Genomic DNA, 18732 nt, shown 5'->3' on the forward strand with positions numbered 1-18732 from the left:
CCCACGCACACCCCCTTCACAACACCCCCCACCTCCCGCACATCTCACGCCCCCCTCGCCCAACACCCGCCCCGCACACCAGCCACCCTCCCCACCCACCTCCGCCACACTCCCCCCTACACAACACCCACCAACACCCACACGCAACAACACCCCACACAGCCTCCCGCAACTCCCCCCCCCCACAAAACACACGCCCCCGAGCCACGCCCCGCTGCTCCCCACCCGCAAAAGCCTACAGCACCCGGTATTCCCAGGCGGTCTCCCATCCAAGTACTAACCGGGCCCGACCCTGCTTAGCTTCCGAGATCAGACGAGATCGGGCGTTCTCAGGGTGGTATGGCCGTAGGCAACACCCTCCCCCACGCACACCCCCTTCACAACACCCCCCACCTCCCGCACATCTCACGCCCCCTCGCCCAACACCCGCCCCGCACACCAGCCACCCTCCCCACCCACCTCCGCCACACTCCCCCCTACACAACACCCACCAACACCCACACGCAACAACACCCCACACAGCCTCCCGCAACTCCCCCCCCCACAAAACACACGCCCCGAGCCACGCCCCGCTGCTCCCCACCCGCAAAAGCCTACAGCACCCGGTATTCCCAGGCGGTCTCCCATCCAAGTACTAACCGGGCCCGACCCTGCTTAGCTTCCGAGATCAGACGAGATCGGGCGTTCTCAGGGTGGTATGGCCGTAGGCAACACCCTCCTATATCCCCACGCACACCCCCTTCACAACACCCCCCACCTCCCGCACATATCACGCCCCCTCGCCCAACACCCGCCCCGCACACCAGCCACCCTCCCCACCCACCTCCGCCACACTCCCCCCTACACAACACCCACCAACACCCACACGCAACAACACCCCACACAGCCTCCCGCAACTCCCCCCCCCACAAAACACACGCCCCGAGCCACGCCCCGCTGCTCCCCACCCGCAAAAGCCTACAGCACCCGGTATTCCCAGGCGGTCTCCCATCCAAGTACTAACCGGGCCCGACCCTGCTTAGCTTCCGAGATCAGACGAGATCGGGCGTTCTCAGGGTGGTATGGCCGTAGGCAACACCCTCCCCCACGCACACCCCCTTCACAACACCCCCCACCTCCCGCACATATCACGCCCCCTCGCCCAACACCCGCCCCGCACACCAGCCACCCTCCCCCACCCACCTCCGCCACACTCCCCCCTACACAACACCCACCAACACCCACACGCAACAACACCCCACACAGCCTCCCGCAACTCCCCCCCCCACAAAACACACGCCCCGAGCCACGCCCCGCTGCTCCCCACCCGCAAAAGCCTACAGCACCCGGTATTCCCAGGCGGTCTCCCATCCAAGTACTAACCGGGCCCGACCCTGCTTAGCTTCCGAGATCAGACGAGATCGGGCGTTCTCAGGGTGGTATGGCCGTAGGCAACACCCTCCCCCACGCACACCCCCTTCACAACACCCCCCACCTCCCGCACATCTCACACCCCCTCGCCCAACACCCGCCCCGCACACCAGCCACCCTCCCCACCCACCTCCGCCACACTCCCCCCTACACAACACCCACCAACACCCACACGCAACAACACCCCACACAGCCTCCCGCAACTCCCCCCCCCCACAAAACACACACCCCCGAGCCACGCCCCGCTGCTCCCCACCCGCAAAAGCCTACAGCACCCGGTATTCCCAGGCGGTCTCCCATCCAAGTACTAACCGGGCCCGACCCTGCTTAGCTTCCGAGATCAGACGAGATCGGGCGTTCTCAGGGTGGTATGGCCGTAGGCAACACCCTCCCCCACGCACACCCCTTCACAACACCCCCCACCTCCCGCACATATCACGCCCCCTCGCCCAACACCCGCCCCGCACACCAGCCACCCTCCCCACCCACCTCCGCCACACTCCCCCCTACACAACACCCACCAACACCCACACGCAACAACACCCCACACAGCCTCCCGCAACTCCCCCCCCCCACAAAACACACGCCCCGAGCCACGCCCCGCTGCTCCCCACCCGCAAAAGCCTACAGCACCCGGTATTCCCAGGCGGTCTCCCATCCAAGTACTAACCGGGCCCGACCCTGCTTAGCTTCCGAGATCAGACGAGATCGGGCGTTCTCAGGGTGGTATGGCCGTAGGCAACACCCTCCCCCACGCACACCCCCTTCACAACACCCCCCACCTCCCGCACATATCACGCCCCCTCGCCCAACACCCGCCCCGCACACCAGCCACCCTCCCCACCCACCTCCGCCACACTCCCCCCTACACAACACCCACCAACACCCACACGCAACAACACCCCACACAGCCTCCCGCAACTCCCCCCCCCACAAAACACACGCCCCGAGCCACGCCCCGCTGCTCCCCACCCGCAAAAGCCTACAGCACCCGGTATTCCCAGGCGGTCTCCCATCCAAGTACTAACCGGGCCCGACCCTGCTTAGCTTCCGAGATCAGACGAGATCGGGCGTTCTCAGGGTGGTATGGCCGTAGGCAACACCCTCCCCCACGCACACCCCCTTCACAACACCCCCCACCTCCCGCACATATCACGCCCCCTCGCCCAACACCCGCCCCGCACACCAGCCACCCTCCCCACCCACCTCCGCCACACTCCCCCCTACACAACACCCACCAACACCCACACGCAACAACACCCCACACAGCCTCCCGCAACTCCCCCCCCCACAAAACACACGCCCCGAGCCACGCCCCGCTGCTCCCCACCCGCAAAAGCCTACAGCACCCGGTATTCCCAGGCGGTCTCCCATCCAAGTACTAACCGGGCCCGACCCTGCTTAGCTTCCGAGATCAGACGAGATCGGGCGTTCTCAGGGTGGTATGGCCGTAGGCAACACCCTCCCCCACGCACACCCCCTTCACAACACCCCCCACCTCCCGCACATCTCACGCCCCCTCGCCCAACACCCGCCCCGCACACCAGCCACCCTCCCCACCCACCTCCGCCACACTCCCCCCTACACAACACCCACCAACACCCACACGCAACAACACCCCACACAGCCTCCCGCAACTCCCCCCCCCACAAAACACACGCCCCCGAGCAACGCCCCGCTGCTCCCCACCCGCAAAAGCCTACAGCACCCGGTATTCCCAGGCGGTCTCCCATCCAAGTACTAACCGAGCCCGACCCTGCTTAGCTTCCGAGATCAGACGAGATCGGGCGTTCTCAGGGTGGTATGGCCGTAGGCAACACCCTCCCCCACACACACCCCCTTCACAACACCCCCCACCTCCCGCACATATCACGCCCCCTCGCCTAACACCCGCCCCGCACACCAGCCACCCTCCCCACCCACCTCCGCCACACTCCCCCCTACACAACACCCACCAACACCCACACGCAACAACACCCCACACAGCCTCCCGCAACTCCCCCCCCCACAAAACACACGCCCCGAGCCACACCCCGCTGCTCCCCACCCGCAAAAGCCTACAGCACCCGGTATTCCCAGGCGGTCTCCCATCCAAGTACTAACCGGGCCCGACCCTGCTTAGCTTCCGAGATCAGACGAGATCGGGCGTTCTCAGGGTGGTATGGCCGTAGGCAACACCCTCCCCCACGCACACCCCCTTCACAACACCCCCCACCTCCCGCACATCTCACGCCCCCTCGCCCAACACCCGCCCCGCACACCAGCCACCCTCCCCACCCACCTCCGCCACACTCCCCCCTACACAACACCCACCAACACCCACACGCAACAACACCCCACACAGCCTCCCGCAACTCCCCCCCCCACAAAACACACGCCCCGAGCCACGCCCCGCTGCTCCCCACCCGCAAAAGCCTACAGCACCCGGTATTCCCAGGCGGTCTCCCATCCAAGTACTAACCGGGCCCGACCCTGCTTAGCTTCCGAGATCAGACGAGATCGGGCGTTCTCAGGGTGGTATGGCCGTAGGCAACACCCTCCCCCACGCACACCCCCTTCACAACACCCCCCACCTCCCGCACATATCACGCCCCCTCGCCCAACACCCGCCCCGCACACCAGCCACCCTCCCCACCCACCTCCACCACACTCCCCCCTACACAACACCCACCAACACCCACACGCAACAACACCCCACACAGCCTCCCGCAACTCCCCCCCCCACAAAACACACGCCCCGAGCCACACCCCGCTGCTCCCCACCCGCAAAAGCCTACAGCACCCGGTATTCCCAGGCGGTCTCCCATCCAAGTACTAACCGGGCCCGACCCTGCTTAGCTTCCGAGATCAGACGAGATCGGGCGTTCTCAGGGTGGTATGGCCGTAGGCAACACCCTCCCCCACGCACACCCCCTTCACAACACCCCCCACCTCCCGCACATATCACGCCCCCTCGCCCAACACCCGCCCCGCACACCAGCCACCCTCCCCACCCACCTCCGCCACACTCCCCCCTACACAACACCCACCAACACCCACACGCAACAACACCCCACACAGCCTCCCGCAACTCCCCCCCCCACAAAACACACGCCCCGAGCCACGCCCCGCTGCTCCCCACCCGCAAAAGCCTACAGCACCCGGTATTCCCAGGCGGTCTCCCATCCAAGTACTAACCGGGCCCGACCCTGCTTAGCTTCCGAGATCAGACGAGATCGGGCGTTCTCAGGGTGGTATGGCCGTAGGCAACACCCTCCCCCACGCACACCCCCTTCACAACACCCCCCACCTCCCGCACATATCACGCCCCCTCGCCCAACACCCGCCCCGCACACCAGCCACCCTCCCCACCCACCTCCGCCACACTCCCCCCTACACAACACCCACCAACACCCACACGCAACAACACCCCACACAGCCTCCCGCAACTCCCCCCCCCACAAAACACACGCCCCGAGCCACACCCCGCTGCTCCCCACCCGCAAAAGCCTACAGCACCCGGTATTCCCAGGCGGTCTCCCATCCAAGTACTAACCGGGCCTGACCCTGCTTAGCTTCCGAGATCAGACGAGATCGGGCGTTCTCAGGGTGGTATGGCCGTAGGCAACACCCTCCCCCACGCACACCCCCTTCACAACACCCCCCACCTCCCGCACATCTCACGCCCCCTCGCCCAACACCCGCCCCGCACACCAGCCACCCTCCCCACCCACCTCCGCCACACTCCCCCCTACACAACACCCACCAACACCCACACGCAACAACACCCCACACAGCCTCCCGCAACTCCCCCCCCCACAAAACACACGCCCCGAGCCACGCCCCGCTGCTCCCCACCCGCAAAAGCCTACAGCACCCAGTATTCCCAGGCGGTCTCCCATCCAAGTACTAACCGGGCCCGACCCTGCTTAGCTTCCGAGATCAGACGAGATCGGGCGTTCTCAGGGTGGTATGGCCGTAGGCAACACCCTCCCCCACGCACACCCCCTTCACAACACCCCCCACCTCCCGCACATCTCACGCCCCCTCGCCCAACACCCGCCCCGCACACCAGCCACCCTCCCCACCCACCTCCGCCACACTCCCCCCTACACAACACCCACCAACACCCACACGCAACAACACCCCACACAGCCTCCCGCAACTCCCCCCCCCACAAAACACACGCCCCGAGCCACGCCCCGCTGCTCCCCACCCGCAAAAGCCTACAGCACCCGGTATTCCCAGGCGGTCTCCCATCCAAGTACTAACCGGGCCCGACCCTGCTTAGCTTCCGAGATCAGACGAGATCGGGCGTTCTCAGGGTGGTATGGCCGTAGGCAACACCCTCCCCCACGCACACCCCCTTCACAACACCCCCCACCTCCCGCACATCTCACGCCCCCTCGCCCAACACCCGCCCCACACACCAGCCACCCTCCCCACCCACCTCCGCCACACTCCCCCCTACACAACACCCACCAACACCCACACGCAACAACACCCCACACAGCCTCCCGCAACTCCCCCCCCCACAAAACACACGCCCCGAGCCACACCCCGCTGCTCCCCACCCGCAAAAGCCTACAGCACCCGGTATTCCCAGGCGGTCTCCCATCCAAGTACTAACCGGGCCTGACCCTGCTTAGCTTCCGAGATCAGACGAGATCGGGCGTTCTCAGGGTGGTATGGCCGTAGGCAACACCCTCCCCCACGCACACCCCCTTCACAACACCCCCCACCTCCCGCACATCTCACGCCCCCTCGCCCAACACCCGCCCCGCACACCAGCCACCCTCCCCACCCACCTCCGCCACACTCCCCCCTACACAACACCCACCAACACCCACACGCAACAACACCCCACACAGCCTCCCGCAACTCCCCCCCCCACAAAACACACGCCCCGAGCCACGCCCCGCTGCTCCCCACCCGCAAAAGCCTACAGCACCCGGTATTCCCAGGCGGTCTCCCATCCAAGTACTAACCGGGCCCGACCCTGCTTAGCTTCCGAGATCAGACGAGATCGGGCGTTCTCAGGGTGGTATGGCCGTAGGCAACACCCTCCCCCACGCACACCCCCTTCACAACACCCCCCACCTCCCGCACATATCACGCCCCCTCGCCCAACACCCGCCCCGCACACCAGCCACCCTCCCCACCCACCTCCGCCACACTCCCCCCTACACAACACCCACCAACACCCACACGCAACAACACCCCACACAGCCTCCCGCAACTCCCCCCCCCACAAAACACACGCCCCGAGCCACGCCCCGCTGCTCCCCACCCGCAAAAGCCTACAGCACCCGGTATTCCCAGGCGGTCTCCCATCCAAGTACTAACCGGGCCCGACCCTGCTTAGCTTCCGAGATCAGACGAGATCGGGCGTTCTCAGGGTGGTATGGCCGTAGGCAACACCCTCCCCCACGCACACCCCCTTCACAACACCCCCCACCTCCCGCACATCTCACGCCCCCTCGCCCAACACCCGCCCCGCACACCAGCCACCCTCCCCACCCACCTCCGCCACACTCCCCCCTACACAACACCCACCAACACCCACACGCAACAACACCCCACACAGCCTCCCGCAACTCCCCCCCCCACAAAACACACGCCCCGAGCCACGCCCCGCTGCTCCCCACCCGCAAAAGCCTACAGCACCCGGTATTCCCAGGCGGTCTCCCATCCAAGTACTAACCGGGCCCGACCCTGCTTAGCTTCCGAGATCAGACGAGATCGGGCGTTCTCAGGGTGGTATGGCCGTAGGCAACACCCTCCCCCACGCACACCCCCTTCACAACACCCCCCACCTCCCGCACATATCACGCCCCCTCGCCCAACACCCGCCCCGCACACCAGCCACCCTCCCCACCCACCTCCGCCACACTCCCCCCTACACAACACCCACCAACACCCACACGCAACAACACCCCACACAGCCTCCCGCAACTCCCCCCCCCACAAAACACACGCCCCGAGCCACACCCCGCTGCTCCCCACCCGCAAAAGCCTACAGCACCCGGTATTCCCAGGCGGTCTCCCATCCAAGTACTAACCGGGCCCGACCCTGCTTAGCTTCCGAGATCAGACGAGATCGGGCGTTCTCAGGGTGGTATGGCCGTAGGCAACACCCTCCCCCACGCACACCCCCTTCACAACACCCCCCACCTCCCGCACATCTCACGCCCCCTCGCCCAACACCCGCCCCGCACACCAGCCACCCTCCCCACCCACCTCCGCCACACTCCCCCCTACACAACACCCACCAACACCCACACGCAACAACACCCCACACAGCCTCCCGCAACTCCCCCCCCCACAAAACACACGCCCCGAGCCACGCCCCGCTGCTCCCCACCCGCAAAAGCCTACAGCACCCGGTATTCCCAGGCGGTCTCCCATCCAAGTACTAACCGGGCCCGACCCTGCTTAGCTTCCGAGATCAGACGAGATCGGGCGTTCTCAGGGTGGTATGGCCGTAGGCAACACCCTCCCCCACGCACACCCCCTTCACAACACCCCCCACCTCCCGCACATCTCACGCCCCCTCGCCCAACACCCGCCCCGCACACCAGCCACCCTCCCCACCCACCTCCGCCACACTCCCCCCTACACAACACCCACCAACACCCACACGCAACAACACCCCACACAGCCTCCCGCAACTCCCCCCCCCCACAAAACACACGCCCCCGAGCCACGCCCCGCTGCTCCCCACCCGCAAAAGCCTACAGCACCCGGTATTCCCAGGCGGTCTCCCATCCAAGTACTAACCGGGCCCGACCCTGCTTAGCTTCCGAGATCAGACGAGATCGGGCGTTCTCAGGGTGGTATGGCCGTAGGCAACACCCTCCCCCACGCACACCCCCTTCACAACACCCCCCACCTCCCGCACATCTCACGCCCCCTCGCCCAACACCCGCCCCGCACACCAGCCACCCTCCCCACCCACCTCCGCCACACTCCCCCCTACACAACACCCACCAACACCCACACGCAACAACACCCCACACAGCCTCCCGCAACTCCCCCCCCCACAAAACACACGCCCCGAGCCACGCCCCGCTGCTCCCCACCCGCAAAAGCCTACAGCACCCGGTATTCCCAGGCGGTCTCCCATCCAAGTACTAACCGGGCCCGACCCTGCTTAGCTTCCGAGATCAGACGAGATCGGGCGTTCTCAGGGTGGTATGGCCGTAGGCAACACCCTCCCCCACGCACACCCCCTTCACAACACCCCCCACCTCCCGCACATATCACGCCCCCTCGCCCAACACCCGCCCCGCACACCAGCCACCCTCCCCACCCACCTCCGCCACACTCCCCCCTACACAACACCCACCAACACCCACACGCAACAACACCCCACACAGCCTCCCGCAACTCCCCCCCCCACAAAACACATGCCCCGAGCCACACCCCGCTGCTCCCCACCCGCAAAAGCCTACAGCACCCGGTATTCCCAGGCGGTCTCCCATCCAAGTACTAACCGGGCCCGACCCTGCTTAGCTTCCGAGATCAGACGAGATCGGGCGTTCTCAGGGTGGTATGGCCGTAGGCAACACCCTCCCCCACGCACACCCCCTTCACAACACCCCCCACCTCCCGCACATATCACGCCCCCTCGCCCAACACCCGCCCCGCACACCAGCCACCCTCCCCACCCACCTCCGCCACACTCCCCCCTACACAACACCCACCAACACCCACACGCAACAACACCCCACACAGCCTCCCGCAACTCCCCCCCCCACAAAACACACGCCCCGAGCCACACCCCGCTGCTCCCCACCCGCAAAAGCCTACAGCACCCGGTATTCCCAGGCGGTCTCCCATCCAAGTACTAACCGGGCCCGACCCTGCTTAGCTTCCGAGATCAGACGAGATCAGGCGTTCTCAGGGTGGTATGGCCGTAGGCAACACCCTCCCCCACGCACACCCCCTTCACAACACCCCCCACCTCCCGCACATATCACGCCCCCTCGCCCAACACCCGCCCCGCACACCAGCCACCCTCCCCACCCACCTCCGCCACACTCCCCCCTACACAACACCCACCAACACCCACACGCAACAACACCCCACACAGCCTCCCGCAACTCCCCCCCCCACAAAACACACGCCCCGAGCCACGCCCCGCTGCTCCCCACCCGCAAAACCCTACAGCACCTGGTATTCCCAGGCGGTCTCCCATCCAAGTACTAACCGGGCCCGACCCTGCTTAGCTTCCGAGATCAGACGAGATCGGGCGTTCTCAGGGTGGTATGGCCGTAGGCAACACCCTCCCCCACGCACACCCCCTTCACAACACCCCCCACCTCCCGCACATATCACGCCCCCTCGCCCAACACCCGCCCCGCACACCAGCCACCCTCCCCACCCACCTCTGCCACACTCCCCCCTACACAACACCCACCAACACCCACCAACACCCACACGCAACAACACCCCACACAGCCTCCCGCAACTCCCCCCCCCACAAAACACACGCCCCGAGCCACGCCCCGCTGCTCCCCACCCGCAAAAGCCTACAGCACCCGGTATTCCCAGGCGGTCTCCCATCCAAGTACTAACCGGGCCCGACCCTGCTTAGCTTCCGAGATCAGACGAGATCGGGCGTTCTCAGGGTGGTATGGCCGTAGGCAACACCCTCCCCCACGCACACCCCCTTCACAACACCCCCCACCTCCCGCACATATCACGCCCCCTCGCCCAACACCCGCCCCGCACACCAGCCACCCTCCCCACCCACCTCCGCCACACTCCCCCCTACACAACACCCACCAACACCCACACGCAACAACACCCCACACAGCCTCCCGCAACTCCCCCCCCCCACAAAACACACGCCCCCGAGCCACGCCCCACTCCTCCCCACCCGCAAAAGCCTACAGCACCCGGTATTCCCAGGCGGTCTCCCATCCAAGTACTAACCGGGCCCGACCCTGCTTAGCTTCCGAGATCAGACGAGATCGGGCGTTCTCAGGGTGGTATGGCCGTAGGCAACACCCTCCCCCACGCACACCCCCTTCACAACACCCCCCACCTCCCGCACATATCACGCCCCCTCGCCCAACACCCGCCCCGCACACCAGCCACCCTCCCCACCCACCTCCGCCACACTCCCCCCTACACAACACCCACCAACACCCACACGCAACAACACCCCACACAGCCTCCCGCAACTCCCCCCCCCACAAAACACACGCCCCGAGCCACGCCCCGCTGCTCCCCACCCGCAAAAGCCTACAGCACCCGGTATTCCCAGGCGGTCTCCCATCCAAGTACTAACCGGGCCCGACCCTGCTTAGCTTCCGAGATCAGACGAGATCGGGCGTTCTCAGGGTGGTATGGCCGTAGGCAACACCCTCCCCCACGCACACCCCCTTCACAACACCCCCCACCTCCCGCACATCTCACGCCCCCTCGCCCAACACCCGCCCCGCACACCAGCCACCCTCCCCACCCACCTCCGCCACACTCCCCCCTACACAACACCCACCAACACCCACACGCAACAACACCCCACACAGCCTCCCGCAACTCCCCCCCCCACAAAACACACGCCCCGAGCCACGCCCCGCTGCTCCCCACCCGCAAAAGCCTACAGCACCCGGTATTCCCAGGCGGTCTCCCATCCAAGTACTAACCGGGCCCGACCCTGCTTAGCTTCCGAGATCAGACGAGATCGGGCGTTCTCAGGGTGGTATGGCCGTAGGCAACACCCTCCCCCACGCACACCCCCTTCACAACACCCCCCACCTCCCGCACATCTCACGCCCCCTCGCCCAACACCCGCCCCGCACACCAGCCACCCTCCCCACCCACCTCCGCCACACTCCCCCCTACACAACACCCACCAACACCCACACGCAACAACACCCCACACAGCCTCCCGCAACTCCCCCCCCCACAAAACACACGCCCCGAGCCACGCCCCGCTGCTCCCCACCCGCAAAAGCCTACAGCACCCGGTATTCCCAGGCGGTCTCCCATCCAAGTACTAACCGGGCCCGACCCTGCTTAGCTTCCGAGATCAGACGAGATCGGGCGTTCTCAGGGTGGTATGGCCGTAGGCAACACCCTCCCCCACGCACACCCCCTTCACAACACCCCCCACCTCCCGCACATCTCACGCCCCCTCGCCCAACACCCGCCCCGCACACCAGCCACCCTCCCCACCCACCTCCGCCACACTCCCCCCTACACAACACCCACCAACACCCACACGCAACAACACCCCACACAGCCTCCCGCAACTCCCCCCCCCCACAAAACACACGCCCCGAGCCACGCCCCGCTGCTCCCCACCCGCAAAACCCTACAGCACCTGGTATTCCCAGGCGGTCTCCCATCCAAGTACTAACCGGGCCCGACCCTGCTTAGCTTCCGAGATCAGACGAGATCGGGCGTTCTCAGGGTGGTATGGCCGTAGGCAACACCCTCCCCCACGCACACCCCCTTCACAACACCCCCCACCTCCCGCACATATCACGCCCCCTCGCCCAACACCCGCCCCGCACACCAGCCACCCTCCCCACCCACCTCTGCCACACTCCCCCCTTCACAACACCCACCAACACCCACACGCAACAACACCCCACACAGCCTCCCGCAACTCCCCCCCCCCACAAAACACACGCCCCCGAGCCACGCCCCGCTGCTCCCCACCCGCAAAAGCCTACAGCACCCGGTATTCCCAGGCGGTCTCCCATCCAAGTACTAACCGGGCCCGACCCTGCTTAGCTTCCGAGATCAGACGAGATCGGGCGTTCTCAGGGTGGTATGGCCGTAGGCAACACCCTCCCCCACGCACACCCCCTTCACAACACCCCCCACCTCCCGCACATCTCACGCCCCCTCGCCCAACACCCGCCCCGCACACCAGCCACCCTCCCCACCCACCTCCGCCACACTCCCCCCTACACAACACCCACCAACACCCACACGCAACAACACCCCACACAGCCTCCCGCAACTCCCCCCCCCACAAAACACACGCCCCGAGCCACGCCCCGCTGCTCCCCACCCGCAAAAGCCTACAGCACCCGGTATTCCCAGGCGGTCTCCCATCCAAGTACTAACCGGGCCCGACCCTGCTTAGCTTCCGAGATCAGACGAGATCGGGCGTTCTCAGGGTGGTATGGCCGTAGGCAACACCCTCCCCCACGCACACCCCCTTCACAACACCCCCCACCTCCCGCACATCTCACGCCCCCTCGCCCAACACCCGCCCCGCACACCAGCCACCCTCCCCACCCACCTCCGCCACACTCCCCCCTACACAACACCCACCAACACCCACACGCAACAACACCCCACACAGCCTCCCGCAACTCCCCCCCCCCCACAAAACACACGCCCCGAGCCACGCCCCGCTGCTCCCCACCCGCAAAAGCCTACAGCACCTGGTATTCCCAGGCGGTCTCCCATCCAAGTACTAACCGGGCCCGACCCTGCTTAGCTTCCGAGATCAGACGAGATCGGGCGTTCTCAGGGTGGTATGGCCGTAGGCAACACCCTCCCCCACGCACACCCCCTTCACAACACCCCCCACCTCCCGCACATATCACGCCCCCTCGCCCAACACCCGCCCCGCACACCAGCCACCCTCCCCACCCACCTCCGCCACACTCCCCCCTACACAACACCCACCAACACCCACACGCAACAACACCCCACACAGCCTCCCGCAACTCCCCCCCCCACAAAACACACGCCCCGAGCCACGCCCCGCTGCTCCCCACCCGCAAAACCCTACAGCACCTGGTATTCCCAGGCGGTCTCCCATCCAAGTACTAACCGGGCCCGACCCTGCTTAGCTTCCGAGATCAGACGAGATCGGGCGTTCTCAGGGTGGTATGGCCGTAGGCAACACCCTCCCCCACGCACACCCCCTTCACAACACCCCCCACCTCCCGCACATATCACGCCCCCTCGCCCAACACCCGCCCCGCACACCAGCCACCCTCCCCACCCACCTCTGCCACACTCCCCCCTACACAACACCCACCAACACCCACCAACACCCACACGCAACAACACCCCACACAGCCTCCCGCAACTCCCCCCCCCACAAAACACACGCCCCGAGCCACGCCCCGCTGCTCCCCACCCGCAAAAGCCTACAGCACCCGGTATTCCCAGGCGGTCTCCCATCCAAGTACTAACCGGGCCCGACCCTGCTTAGCTTCCGAGATCAGACGAGATCGGGCGTTCTCAGGGTGGTATGGCCGTAGGCAACACCCTCCCCCACGCACACCCCCTTCACAACACCCCCCACCTCCCGCACATATCACGCCCCCTCGCCCAACACCCGCCCCGCACACCAGCCACCCTCCCCACCCACCTCCGCCACACTCCCCCCTACACAACACCCACCAACACCCACACGCAACAACACCCCACACAGCCTCCCGCAACTCCCCCCCCCCACAAAACACACGCCCCCGAGCCACGCCCCACTCCTCCCCACCCGCAAAAGCCTACAGCACCCGGTATTCCCAGGCGGTCTCCCATCCAAGTACTAACCGGGCCCGACCCTGCTTAGCTTCCGAGATCAGACGAGATCGGGCGTTCTCAGGGTGGTATGGCCGTAGGCAACACCCTCCCCCACGCACACCCCCTTCACAACACCCCCCACCTCCCGCACATATCACGCCCCCTCGCCCAACACCCGCCCCGCACACCAGCCACCCTCCCCACCCACCTCCGCCACACTCCCCCCTACACAACACCCACCAACACCCACACGCAACAACACCCCACACAGCCTCCCGCAACTCCCCCCCCCACAAAACACACGCCCCGAGCCACGCCCCGCTGCTCCCCACCCGCAAAAGCCTACAGCACCCGGTATTCCCAGGCGGTCTCCCATCCAAGTACTAACCGGGCCCGACCCTGCTTAGCTTCCGAGATCAGACGAGATCGGGCGTTCTCAGGGTGGTATGGCCGTAGGCAACACCCTCCCCCACGCACACCCCCTTCACAACACCCCCCACCTCCCGCACATCTCACGCCCCCTCGCCCAACACCCGCCCCGCACACCAGCCACCCTCCCCACCCACCTCCGCCACACTCCCCCCTACACAACACCCACCAACACCCACACGCAACAACACCCCACACAGCCTCCCGCAACTCCCCCCCCCACAAAACACACGCCCCGAGCCACGCCCCGCTGCTCCCCACCCGCAAAAGCCTACAGCACCCGGTATTCCCAGGCGGTCTCCCATCCAAGTACTAACCGGGCCCGACCCTGCTTAGCTTCCGAGATCAGACGAGATCGGGCGTTCTCAGGGTGGTATGGCCGTAGGCAACACCCTCCCCCACGCACACCCCCTTCACAACACCCCCCACCTCCCGCACATCTCACGCCCCCTCGCCCAACACCCGCCCCGCACACCAGCCACCCTCCCCACCCACCTCCGCCACACTCCCCCCTACACAACACCCACCAACACCCACACGCAACAACACCCCACACAGCCTCCCGCAACTCCCCCCCCCACAAAACACACGCCCCGAGCCACGCCCCGCTGCTCCCCACCCGCAAAAGCCTACAGCACCTGGTATTCCCAGGCGGTCTCCCATCCAAGTACTAACCGGGCCCGACCCTGCTTAGCTTCCGAGATCAGACGAGATCGGGCGTTCTCAGGGTGGTATGGCCGTAGGCAACACCCTCCCCCACGCACACCCCCTTCACAACACCCCCCACCTCCCGCACATCTCACGCCCCCTCGCCCAACACCCGCCCCGCACACCAGCCACCCTCCCCACCCACCTCCGCCACACTCCCCCCTACACAACACCCACCAACACCCACACGCAACAACACCCCACACAGCCTCCCGCAACTCCCCCCCCCCCACAAAACACACGCCCCGAGCCACGCCCCGCTGCTCCCCACCCGCAAAACCCTACAGCACCTGGTATTCCCAGGCGGTCTCCCATCCAAGTACTAACCGGGCCCGACCCTGCTTAGCTTCCGAGATCAGACGAGATCGGGCGTTCTCAGGGTGGTATGGCCGTAGGCAACACCCTCCCCCACGCACACCCCCTTCACAACACCCCCCACCTCCCGCACATATCACGCCCCCTCGCCCAACACCCGCCCCGCACACCAGCCACCCTCCCCACCCACCTCTGCCACACTCCCCCCTTCACAACACCCACCAACACCCACACGCAACAACACCCCACACAGCCTCCCGCAACTCCCCCCCCCCACAAAACACACGCCCCCGAGCCACGCCCCGCTGCTCCCCACCCGCAAAAGCCTACAGCACCCGGTATTCCCAGGCGGTCTCCCATCCAAGTACTAACCGGGCCCGACCCTGCTTAGCTTCCGAGATCAGACGAGATCGGGCGTTCTCAGGGTGGTATGGCCGTAGGCAACACCCTCCCCCACGCACACCCCCTTCACAACACCCCCCACCTCCCGCACATCTCACGCCCCCTCGCCCAACACCCGCCCCGCACACCAGCCACCCTCCCCACCCACCTCCGCCACACTCCCCCCTACACAACACCCACCAACACCCACACGCAACAACACCCCACACAGCCTCCCGCAACTCCCCCCCCCACAAAACACACGCCCCGAGCCACGCCCCGCTGCTCCCCACCCGCAAAAGCCTACAGCACCCGGTATTCCCAGGCGGTCTCCCATCCAAGTACTAACCGGGCCCGACCCTGCTTAGCTTCCGAGATCAGACGAGATCGGGCGTTCTCAGGGTGGTATGGCCGTAGGCAACACCCTCCCCCACGCACACCCCCTTCACAACACCCCCCACCTCCCGCACATCTCACGCCCCCTCGCCCAACACCCGCCCCGCACACCAGCCACCCTCCCCACCCACCTCCGCCACACTCCCCCCTACACAACACCCACCAACACCCACACGCAACAACACCCCACACAGCCTCCCGCAACTCCCCCCCCCACAAAACACACGCCCCGAGCCACGCCCCGCTGCTCCCCACCCGCAAAAGCCTACAGCACCTGGTATTCCCAGGCGGTCTCCCATCCAAGTACTAACCGGGCCCGACCCTGCTTAGCTTCCGAGATCAGACGAGATCGGGCGTTCTCAGGGTGGTATGGCCGTAGGCAACACCCTCCCCCACGCACACCCCCTTCACAACACCCCCCACCTCCCGCACATATCACGCCCCCTCGCCCAACACCCACCCCGCACACCAGCCACCCTCCCCACCCACCTCTGCCACACTCCCCCCTACACAACACCCACCAACACCCACACGCAACAACACCCCACACAGCCTCCCGCAACTCCCCCCCCCACAAAACACACGCCCCGAGCCACACCCCGCTGCTCCCCACCCGCAAAAGCCTACAGCACCCGGTATTCCCAGGCGGTCTCCCATCCAAGTACTAACCGGGCCCGACCCTGCTTAGCTTCCGAGATCAGACGAGATCGGGCGTTCTCAGGGTGGTATGGCCGTAGGCAACACCCTCCCCCACGCACACCCCCTTCACAACACCCCCCACCTCCCGCACATCTCACGCCCCCTCGCCCAACACCCGCCCCGCACACCAGCCACCCTCCCCACCCACCTCCGCCACACTCCCCCCTACACAACACCCACCAACACCCACACGCAACAACACCCCACACAGCCTCCCGCAACTCCCCCCCCCCACAACACACACGCCCCGAGCCACGCCCCGCTGCTCCCCACCCGCAAAAGCCTACAGCACCCGGTATTCCCAGGCGGTCTCCCATCCAAGTACTAACCGGGCCCGACCCTGCTTAGCTTCCGAGATCAGACGAGATCGGGCGTTCTCAGGGTGGTATGGCCGTAGGCAACACCCTCCCCCACGCACACCCCCTTCACAACACCCCCCACCTCCCGCACATATCACGCCCCCTCGCCCAACACCCGCCCCGCACACCAGCCACCCTCCCCACCCACCTCCGCCACACTCCCCCCTACACAACACCCACCAACACCCACACGCAACAACACCCCACACAGCCTCCCGCAACTCCCCCCCCCCACAAAACACACGCCCCGAGCCACGCCCCGCTGCTCCCCACCCGCAAAAGCCTACAGCACCCGGTATTCCCAGGCGGTCTCCCATCCAAGTACTAACCGGGCCCGACCCTGCTTAGCTTCTGAGATCAGACGAGATCGGGCGTTCTCAGGGTGGTATGGCCGTAGGCAACACCCTCCCCCACGCACACCCCCTTCACAACACCCCCCACCTCCCGCACATCTCACGCCCCCTCGCCCAACACCCGCCCCGCACACCAGCCACCCTCCCCACCCACCTCCGCCACACTCCCCCCTACACAACACCCACCAACACCCACACGCAACAACACCCCACACAGCCTCCCGCAACTCCCCCCCCCCACAAAACACACGCCCCGAGCCACGCCCCGCTGCTCCCCACCCGCAAAAGCCTACAGCACCCGGTATTCCCAGGCGGTCTCCCATCCAAGTACTAACCGGGCCCGACCCTACTTAGCTTCCGAGATCAGACGAGATCGGGCGTTCTCAGGGTGGTATGGCCGTAAGCAACACCCTCCCCCACGCACACCCCCTTCACAACACCCCCCACCTCCCGCACATCTCACGCCCCCTCGCCCAACACCCGCCCCGCACACCAGCCACCCTCCCCACCCACCTCCGCCACACTCCCCCCTACACAACACCCACCAACACCCACACGCAACAACACCCCACACAGCCTCCCGCAACTCCCCCCCCCACAAAACACACGCCCCGAGCCACGCCCCGCTGCTCCCCACCCGCAAAAGCCTACAGCACCCGGTATTCCCAGGCGGTCTCCCATCCAAGTACTAACCGGGCCCGACCCTGCTTAGCTTCCGAGATCAGACGAGATCGGGCGTTCTCAGGGTGGTATGGCCGTAGGCAACACCCTCCCCCACGCACACCCCCTTCACAACACCCCCCACCTCCCGCACATATCACGCCCCCTCGCCCAACACCCGCCCCGCACACCAGCCACCCTCCCCACCCACCTCCGCCACACTCCCCCCTACACAACACCCACCAACACCCACACGCAACAACACCCCACACAGCCTCCCGCAACTCCCCCCCCCCACAAAACACACGCCCCGAGCCACGCCCCGCTGCTCCCCACCCGCAAAAGCCTACAGCACCCGGTATTCCCAGGCGGTCTCCCATCCAAGTACTAACCGGGCCCGACCCTGCTTAGCTTCCGAGATCAGACGAGATCGGGCGTTCTCAGGGTGGTATGGCCGTAGGCAACACCCTCCCCCACGCACACCCCCTTCACAACACCCCCCACCTCCCGCACATATCACGCCCCCTCGCCCAACA

General features: G+C 66.2%; 52 non-coding genes across 52 annotated transcripts; all 52 read right to left on the reverse strand.

The window, feature by feature from the left end:
• Nucleotides 1-232: 232 nt before the first annotated feature.
• On the reverse strand, nt 233-351 carry LOC138068251 (5S ribosomal RNA). Its single transcript, XR_011142980.1, has one exon. It is a non-coding gene; the product is annotated as a 5S ribosomal RNA (ribosomal RNA).
• Nucleotides 352-590: 239 nt separating this feature from the next.
• Nucleotides 591-709, reverse strand: LOC138068252 (5S ribosomal RNA). Its single transcript, XR_011142981.1, has one exon. It is a non-coding gene; the product is annotated as a 5S ribosomal RNA (ribosomal RNA).
• A 245-nt stretch (nt 710-954) lies between these two features.
• Nucleotides 955-1073, reverse strand: LOC138068253 (5S ribosomal RNA). The gene has a single exon (XR_011142982.1). It is a non-coding gene; the product is annotated as a 5S ribosomal RNA (ribosomal RNA).
• Nucleotides 1074-1313: 240 nt separating this feature from the next.
• Nucleotides 1314-1432, reverse strand: LOC138068254 (5S ribosomal RNA). Its single transcript, XR_011142983.1, has one exon. It is a non-coding gene; the product is annotated as a 5S ribosomal RNA (ribosomal RNA).
• A 241-nt stretch (nt 1433-1673) lies between these two features.
• On the reverse strand, nt 1674-1792 carry LOC138068255 (5S ribosomal RNA). Its single transcript, XR_011142984.1, has one exon. It is a non-coding gene; the product is annotated as a 5S ribosomal RNA (ribosomal RNA).
• A 239-nt stretch (nt 1793-2031) lies between these two features.
• On the reverse strand, nt 2032-2150 carry LOC138068256 (5S ribosomal RNA). The gene has a single exon (XR_011142985.1). It is a non-coding gene; the product is annotated as a 5S ribosomal RNA (ribosomal RNA).
• A 239-nt stretch (nt 2151-2389) lies between these two features.
• Nucleotides 2390-2508, reverse strand: LOC138068257 (5S ribosomal RNA). Its single transcript, XR_011142986.1, has one exon. It is a non-coding gene; the product is annotated as a 5S ribosomal RNA (ribosomal RNA).
• A 239-nt stretch (nt 2509-2747) lies between these two features.
• On the reverse strand, nt 2748-2866 carry LOC138068258 (5S ribosomal RNA). The gene has a single exon (XR_011142987.1). It is a non-coding gene; the product is annotated as a 5S ribosomal RNA (ribosomal RNA).
• Nucleotides 2867-3106: 240 nt separating this feature from the next.
• On the reverse strand, nt 3107-3225 carry LOC138068303 (5S ribosomal RNA). Its single transcript, XR_011143033.1, has one exon. It is a non-coding gene; the product is annotated as a 5S ribosomal RNA (ribosomal RNA).
• A 239-nt stretch (nt 3226-3464) lies between these two features.
• LOC138068259 (5S ribosomal RNA) lies at nt 3465-3583 on the reverse strand. Its single transcript, XR_011142988.1, has one exon. It is a non-coding gene; the product is annotated as a 5S ribosomal RNA (ribosomal RNA).
• Nucleotides 3584-3822: 239 nt separating this feature from the next.
• LOC138068260 (5S ribosomal RNA) lies at nt 3823-3941 on the reverse strand. The gene has a single exon (XR_011142989.1). It is a non-coding gene; the product is annotated as a 5S ribosomal RNA (ribosomal RNA).
• A 239-nt stretch (nt 3942-4180) lies between these two features.
• Nucleotides 4181-4299, reverse strand: LOC138068262 (5S ribosomal RNA). The gene has a single exon (XR_011142991.1). It is a non-coding gene; the product is annotated as a 5S ribosomal RNA (ribosomal RNA).
• Nucleotides 4300-4538: 239 nt separating this feature from the next.
• Nucleotides 4539-4657, reverse strand: LOC138068263 (5S ribosomal RNA). Its single transcript, XR_011142992.1, has one exon. It is a non-coding gene; the product is annotated as a 5S ribosomal RNA (ribosomal RNA).
• Nucleotides 4658-4896: 239 nt separating this feature from the next.
• Nucleotides 4897-5015, reverse strand: LOC138068318 (5S ribosomal RNA). The gene has a single exon (XR_011143049.1). It is a non-coding gene; the product is annotated as a 5S ribosomal RNA (ribosomal RNA).
• Nucleotides 5016-5254: 239 nt separating this feature from the next.
• Nucleotides 5255-5373, reverse strand: LOC138068310 (5S ribosomal RNA). The gene has a single exon (XR_011143040.1). It is a non-coding gene; the product is annotated as a 5S ribosomal RNA (ribosomal RNA).
• Nucleotides 5374-5612: 239 nt separating this feature from the next.
• LOC138068264 (5S ribosomal RNA) lies at nt 5613-5731 on the reverse strand. The gene has a single exon (XR_011142993.1). It is a non-coding gene; the product is annotated as a 5S ribosomal RNA (ribosomal RNA).
• Nucleotides 5732-5970: 239 nt separating this feature from the next.
• On the reverse strand, nt 5971-6089 carry LOC138068319 (5S ribosomal RNA). Its single transcript, XR_011143050.1, has one exon. It is a non-coding gene; the product is annotated as a 5S ribosomal RNA (ribosomal RNA).
• Nucleotides 6090-6328: 239 nt separating this feature from the next.
• LOC138068265 (5S ribosomal RNA) lies at nt 6329-6447 on the reverse strand. Its single transcript, XR_011142994.1, has one exon. It is a non-coding gene; the product is annotated as a 5S ribosomal RNA (ribosomal RNA).
• Nucleotides 6448-6686: 239 nt separating this feature from the next.
• On the reverse strand, nt 6687-6805 carry LOC138068266 (5S ribosomal RNA). Its single transcript, XR_011142995.1, has one exon. It is a non-coding gene; the product is annotated as a 5S ribosomal RNA (ribosomal RNA).
• A 239-nt stretch (nt 6806-7044) lies between these two features.
• On the reverse strand, nt 7045-7163 carry LOC138068267 (5S ribosomal RNA). The gene has a single exon (XR_011142996.1). It is a non-coding gene; the product is annotated as a 5S ribosomal RNA (ribosomal RNA).
• Nucleotides 7164-7402: 239 nt separating this feature from the next.
• LOC138068268 (5S ribosomal RNA) lies at nt 7403-7521 on the reverse strand. The gene has a single exon (XR_011142997.1). It is a non-coding gene; the product is annotated as a 5S ribosomal RNA (ribosomal RNA).
• Nucleotides 7522-7760: 239 nt separating this feature from the next.
• On the reverse strand, nt 7761-7879 carry LOC138068269 (5S ribosomal RNA). The gene has a single exon (XR_011142998.1). It is a non-coding gene; the product is annotated as a 5S ribosomal RNA (ribosomal RNA).
• Nucleotides 7880-8120: 241 nt separating this feature from the next.
• Nucleotides 8121-8239, reverse strand: LOC138068270 (5S ribosomal RNA). Its single transcript, XR_011142999.1, has one exon. It is a non-coding gene; the product is annotated as a 5S ribosomal RNA (ribosomal RNA).
• Nucleotides 8240-8478: 239 nt separating this feature from the next.
• On the reverse strand, nt 8479-8597 carry LOC138068271 (5S ribosomal RNA). Its single transcript, XR_011143000.1, has one exon. It is a non-coding gene; the product is annotated as a 5S ribosomal RNA (ribosomal RNA).
• Nucleotides 8598-8836: 239 nt separating this feature from the next.
• LOC138068273 (5S ribosomal RNA) lies at nt 8837-8955 on the reverse strand. The gene has a single exon (XR_011143002.1). It is a non-coding gene; the product is annotated as a 5S ribosomal RNA (ribosomal RNA).
• Nucleotides 8956-9194: 239 nt separating this feature from the next.
• Nucleotides 9195-9313, reverse strand: LOC138068304 (5S ribosomal RNA). The gene has a single exon (XR_011143034.1). It is a non-coding gene; the product is annotated as a 5S ribosomal RNA (ribosomal RNA).
• Nucleotides 9314-9552: 239 nt separating this feature from the next.
• On the reverse strand, nt 9553-9671 carry LOC138068306 (5S ribosomal RNA). The gene has a single exon (XR_011143036.1). It is a non-coding gene; the product is annotated as a 5S ribosomal RNA (ribosomal RNA).
• A 249-nt stretch (nt 9672-9920) lies between these two features.
• On the reverse strand, nt 9921-10039 carry LOC138068274 (5S ribosomal RNA). The gene has a single exon (XR_011143003.1). It is a non-coding gene; the product is annotated as a 5S ribosomal RNA (ribosomal RNA).
• Nucleotides 10040-10280: 241 nt separating this feature from the next.
• On the reverse strand, nt 10281-10399 carry LOC138068275 (5S ribosomal RNA). Its single transcript, XR_011143004.1, has one exon. It is a non-coding gene; the product is annotated as a 5S ribosomal RNA (ribosomal RNA).
• A 239-nt stretch (nt 10400-10638) lies between these two features.
• LOC138068276 (5S ribosomal RNA) lies at nt 10639-10757 on the reverse strand. The gene has a single exon (XR_011143005.1). It is a non-coding gene; the product is annotated as a 5S ribosomal RNA (ribosomal RNA).
• A 239-nt stretch (nt 10758-10996) lies between these two features.
• Nucleotides 10997-11115, reverse strand: LOC138068277 (5S ribosomal RNA). The gene has a single exon (XR_011143006.1). It is a non-coding gene; the product is annotated as a 5S ribosomal RNA (ribosomal RNA).
• Nucleotides 11116-11354: 239 nt separating this feature from the next.
• On the reverse strand, nt 11355-11473 carry LOC138068278 (5S ribosomal RNA). Its single transcript, XR_011143007.1, has one exon. It is a non-coding gene; the product is annotated as a 5S ribosomal RNA (ribosomal RNA).
• Nucleotides 11474-11713: 240 nt separating this feature from the next.
• LOC138068307 (5S ribosomal RNA) lies at nt 11714-11832 on the reverse strand. The gene has a single exon (XR_011143037.1). It is a non-coding gene; the product is annotated as a 5S ribosomal RNA (ribosomal RNA).
• A 241-nt stretch (nt 11833-12073) lies between these two features.
• On the reverse strand, nt 12074-12192 carry LOC138068279 (5S ribosomal RNA). Its single transcript, XR_011143008.1, has one exon. It is a non-coding gene; the product is annotated as a 5S ribosomal RNA (ribosomal RNA).
• A 239-nt stretch (nt 12193-12431) lies between these two features.
• LOC138068280 (5S ribosomal RNA) lies at nt 12432-12550 on the reverse strand. The gene has a single exon (XR_011143009.1). It is a non-coding gene; the product is annotated as a 5S ribosomal RNA (ribosomal RNA).
• A 241-nt stretch (nt 12551-12791) lies between these two features.
• LOC138068357 (5S ribosomal RNA) lies at nt 12792-12910 on the reverse strand. Its single transcript, XR_011143088.1, has one exon. It is a non-coding gene; the product is annotated as a 5S ribosomal RNA (ribosomal RNA).
• A 239-nt stretch (nt 12911-13149) lies between these two features.
• LOC138068308 (5S ribosomal RNA) lies at nt 13150-13268 on the reverse strand. The gene has a single exon (XR_011143038.1). It is a non-coding gene; the product is annotated as a 5S ribosomal RNA (ribosomal RNA).
• A 249-nt stretch (nt 13269-13517) lies between these two features.
• Nucleotides 13518-13636, reverse strand: LOC138068281 (5S ribosomal RNA). Its single transcript, XR_011143010.1, has one exon. It is a non-coding gene; the product is annotated as a 5S ribosomal RNA (ribosomal RNA).
• A 241-nt stretch (nt 13637-13877) lies between these two features.
• LOC138068282 (5S ribosomal RNA) lies at nt 13878-13996 on the reverse strand. Its single transcript, XR_011143011.1, has one exon. It is a non-coding gene; the product is annotated as a 5S ribosomal RNA (ribosomal RNA).
• A 239-nt stretch (nt 13997-14235) lies between these two features.
• On the reverse strand, nt 14236-14354 carry LOC138068284 (5S ribosomal RNA). Its single transcript, XR_011143013.1, has one exon. It is a non-coding gene; the product is annotated as a 5S ribosomal RNA (ribosomal RNA).
• A 239-nt stretch (nt 14355-14593) lies between these two features.
• Nucleotides 14594-14712, reverse strand: LOC138068285 (5S ribosomal RNA). The gene has a single exon (XR_011143014.1). It is a non-coding gene; the product is annotated as a 5S ribosomal RNA (ribosomal RNA).
• Nucleotides 14713-14951: 239 nt separating this feature from the next.
• Nucleotides 14952-15070, reverse strand: LOC138068368 (5S ribosomal RNA). Its single transcript, XR_011143099.1, has one exon. It is a non-coding gene; the product is annotated as a 5S ribosomal RNA (ribosomal RNA).
• Nucleotides 15071-15311: 241 nt separating this feature from the next.
• LOC138068309 (5S ribosomal RNA) lies at nt 15312-15430 on the reverse strand. The gene has a single exon (XR_011143039.1). It is a non-coding gene; the product is annotated as a 5S ribosomal RNA (ribosomal RNA).
• Nucleotides 15431-15671: 241 nt separating this feature from the next.
• On the reverse strand, nt 15672-15790 carry LOC138068286 (5S ribosomal RNA). The gene has a single exon (XR_011143015.1). It is a non-coding gene; the product is annotated as a 5S ribosomal RNA (ribosomal RNA).
• A 239-nt stretch (nt 15791-16029) lies between these two features.
• On the reverse strand, nt 16030-16148 carry LOC138068287 (5S ribosomal RNA). Its single transcript, XR_011143016.1, has one exon. It is a non-coding gene; the product is annotated as a 5S ribosomal RNA (ribosomal RNA).
• Nucleotides 16149-16387: 239 nt separating this feature from the next.
• LOC138068239 (5S ribosomal RNA) lies at nt 16388-16506 on the reverse strand. Its single transcript, XR_011142968.1, has one exon. It is a non-coding gene; the product is annotated as a 5S ribosomal RNA (ribosomal RNA).
• A 239-nt stretch (nt 16507-16745) lies between these two features.
• Nucleotides 16746-16864, reverse strand: LOC138068288 (5S ribosomal RNA). The gene has a single exon (XR_011143018.1). It is a non-coding gene; the product is annotated as a 5S ribosomal RNA (ribosomal RNA).
• A 240-nt stretch (nt 16865-17104) lies between these two features.
• LOC138068289 (5S ribosomal RNA) lies at nt 17105-17223 on the reverse strand. The gene has a single exon (XR_011143019.1). It is a non-coding gene; the product is annotated as a 5S ribosomal RNA (ribosomal RNA).
• Nucleotides 17224-17463: 240 nt separating this feature from the next.
• Nucleotides 17464-17582, reverse strand: LOC138068320 (5S ribosomal RNA). Its single transcript, XR_011143051.1, has one exon. It is a non-coding gene; the product is annotated as a 5S ribosomal RNA (ribosomal RNA).
• Nucleotides 17583-17822: 240 nt separating this feature from the next.
• On the reverse strand, nt 17823-17941 carry LOC138068317 (5S ribosomal RNA). The gene has a single exon (XR_011143047.1). It is a non-coding gene; the product is annotated as a 5S ribosomal RNA (ribosomal RNA).
• Nucleotides 17942-18180: 239 nt separating this feature from the next.
• Nucleotides 18181-18299, reverse strand: LOC138068290 (5S ribosomal RNA). Its single transcript, XR_011143020.1, has one exon. It is a non-coding gene; the product is annotated as a 5S ribosomal RNA (ribosomal RNA).
• A 240-nt stretch (nt 18300-18539) lies between these two features.
• On the reverse strand, nt 18540-18658 carry LOC138068291 (5S ribosomal RNA). The gene has a single exon (XR_011143021.1). It is a non-coding gene; the product is annotated as a 5S ribosomal RNA (ribosomal RNA).
• Nucleotides 18659-18732: the final 74 nt, after the last annotated feature.

This window comes from Struthio camelus, chromosome 9 (assembly GCF_040807025.1).
Source record: "Struthio camelus isolate bStrCam1 chromosome 9, bStrCam1.hap1, whole genome shotgun sequence".
Lineage (NCBI taxonomy): Eukaryota > Metazoa > Chordata > Aves > Struthioniformes > Struthionidae > Struthio > Struthio camelus.